This window comes from Alosa sapidissima, chromosome 21 (assembly GCF_018492685.1).
Source record: "Alosa sapidissima isolate fAloSap1 chromosome 21, fAloSap1.pri, whole genome shotgun sequence".
Classification (NCBI taxonomy): Eukaryota; Metazoa; Chordata; class Actinopteri; order Clupeiformes; family Clupeidae; genus Alosa; species Alosa sapidissima.
The window spans coordinates 12,651,112-12,654,115 of record NC_055977.1 but is presented as its reverse complement, the minus strand read 5'-3'; positions in this window follow the sequence as shown (position 1 = coordinate 12,654,115).

Here is a 3,004-nt window from a genome sequence, read left to right as displayed (position 1 = left end):
CAGTCAAATATACACACACACACACACACACACACACACACAGTCAAATACACATATACACACACACACACACAACACACACATCACTGTACAGTAACATGATAATACAAACTCGAAACCGCTGGATCAGCTCCAGAAGATGTACCTACTTTCGTTATTTTGATAAGTTTTCACTTGAGAAGTGTCCAGCATTGTGAAATTGATGTCAAGGGCTTTTCTTTTGGGGGGGGGGGGGAATCTTGCACACATTAAGCGGACCTCAATAATCTGTCTGTGTGTGGAGGGGATTTTTGTGTGTTTTTTTTTTTTTTTTTCCTCTTGTATTTTTTTTTGTTTGTTTGTTTTTCCCTTGTTGGATATTGTGCTGTAAAATTGCCCCTCTCACAGTCGTGAGCAGTGTCCTCTCATCTCTGTCCCGTCTTTTTCAGTGTTTTTGAAAGAATTGTTCTGTGTGCGCCAGAACTGTTCTGTCCTCTCTCATACTCATCCTTTTCTCACCCCCTGTACAAAACTGCATTTCTTCTGGGAGCAAGAGGCTCTTTTATACTCCTTTTAATACAAGACGTAATTGTCAAGTAGATTTTTAAAGATGAATGCCCTTTCGTTTTTCACTTGAGGTATTATTATTATTATTATTATTATTATTATTATTATTGTTGTTATTGCCTACATTCATTGTTGGTCTTACTATTGATATTTTGCATGTAGTTACAACTGCCAGCATGATATGCAACTAGGTACAATTTTTATTTTTGTTTTTATTTTTTTTTGTTTTTGTAAACAAACTTTGAAATGTGGGAAAATAAAAAAATGAAACCTAAACATGGAGTACTTCCATTATTTGTTCAGTCACAACTGAATAGTCGACCCACCTACTGTATATCCACTGCTGAGGAATGAACATGTAATACACAAGTTGATCGCTAGGGGGAGACTCTAGTATGCTTGTGAATATTAAAAGTTGAAATCATTAGCTTGGAGTTTTTTTAATAGGTTTATTTAATGATGTGCGTGCGTTCGTGGTGTCCAGAGTGGCCTAAAACGTATATTTCAAACACAGCCCGCTCGTGTTTATTATGAGCTCTAATGGGTGGTGGTGGAATGGCAAACAGTTATCGTCTTGGAATAATACAGTCACGAGTTTGTCTGTTGGAGACCGCTAAGCTTTTCTGAGGCCAGGGCGCATTCCTTATCCGACCTAAATCTTAAAAGGAAGACGTAATTACACAGGAACTGCAAATTATGTGCAGGGTGAGTGACATCGCGGTAATTTCCCTCATCTTTTGGAATTACGGCCAGAAAGCAATAGGCCAACTACTTCCAAGAACATGGATGACCTTAAGCAATTGTGTAGGTCATGAATTGATCTAGCTTTCAAATTAAACGACAGCTTCATCAGATTAGTAGAGTTGAGTTATTTTTCAAGGATTAGCGTCAGATTAATACGTAGCCCTTTAATATTCAGCCGTCAGATCAAGTCCTGCCCGAGCTTTGATTGTATAAACAGGATTCCAGGTGAACCCTAGTCGCCTCAGGAATATCTGTCCGGCCTTCACTTGTAGACATGGTGCCACGTTAATTGACTTAATCGCTGAATAATTAGCGTATTAATGAAAACGGACTCTGACTCGCTTCATCTAATTAGTAAAATGTGAGGATTGTGAGAATGTCTGCTTAATCCAAGCATGAATAGGATTGAACTCTGAGTATTTATCTTGGCTGCTGCGTAGTTATAGTGAGATCAAGGAACAGGCTTCAGAGACACAGGGTTACTTGTGATGAGGCCAATAGGCTATGTTTGACTTTGAACTTTTTTTCAACTCCCCTTTTTATTGAGGACTAGTCTTTAATGCAAAAGTTTTGTAGATAGGCCTACATAAAGTAACCCCTATTTGTTTTTTGTAATGCATATTCGTGCGCCATTAGCCTTTGGGCCCAAGCCAATGTTTTGTTTTTTTCCCTCTCCCATTGATGGACACCTTCATATAGTGTGGGATGGTGGCCTGTTAAGGGCAGCATTGCCATGAGCACCCTGTCATAAATGTGGCACCATGTATCCAGGAGAGGTATTGTCATATTTAACATGCCGGCAGTGAAAGGTTAATCAAGCAGCCTCTTTGCGCGTCTTCATTTGTGAGTTATATGCGTGGTGGGATTAAGCCTGTAGCAGAGTGGTGTTCCACAGCTGTCTATGTGAGGCTGCAACCCTCTGCGCCTCTCCAGGAATCTCTCCTTCCCTCCCATCTTTTTCCTGGTCTTTTTTGTCAACTGCTTGACTTTGACTCCACCCCCAAACCCCTCCACTGCTCGTTAGTAAATCCCACTGGACTATCAAGATCCTGGTCCCCACACCAGGACATCCAGGTTGTGAGGGCCCGTTTGTTTTGCCTGCCTCTCTCTGTGTGTTTGACACTGCTCTGGGAGCCAGGCAGAAAGGATACTGAACATGTGTGTGTGTGTGTGTGTTTGAGAGTGTGTGTATGTGAAAGTTGAATTTAGTAAGGAGACCGCTGCCAAGAGAAGTTTTCCCAAAAAATGCCAGCCCGACCCCCCCCCCCCCCCTCCCTCCCTCTCTGTGTGGAAACCCGTCCCTTTTTATGAGCGCCTTTTCAGCAATGGGACTCTGATCCCTGGTGCCCGGCCTGCCTGGCCTGCCCAGCTAATGTCCGGGGAAGAGAAGGAGCGAGGGAGGCAACAGAAGCTCCTTTCACGGGGCGGAGGACGGGAGTCATCAACACCCATTCACCCACACATTTCTCACGCAGGAGAACTCAATGCTCCTCATTCAGCCAGACACAGAAGTGTGTGTATGAGAGTTTGAGTGTGTTTGTGTGTGTGTCTGTGTGTGTGTGTGAGTTGGTGTCGCATATCCTGTCAGCTCTGATGTAACAATGTCCCTCTACTCTGTAAATGTGTATGCATTAATTCAGAGAGAAACTTGGGGTAAAGTATAGCATTGTAAAAGTCCATTGGCTTGCCATTAAAAAAGAGAATCCCTAGTGCT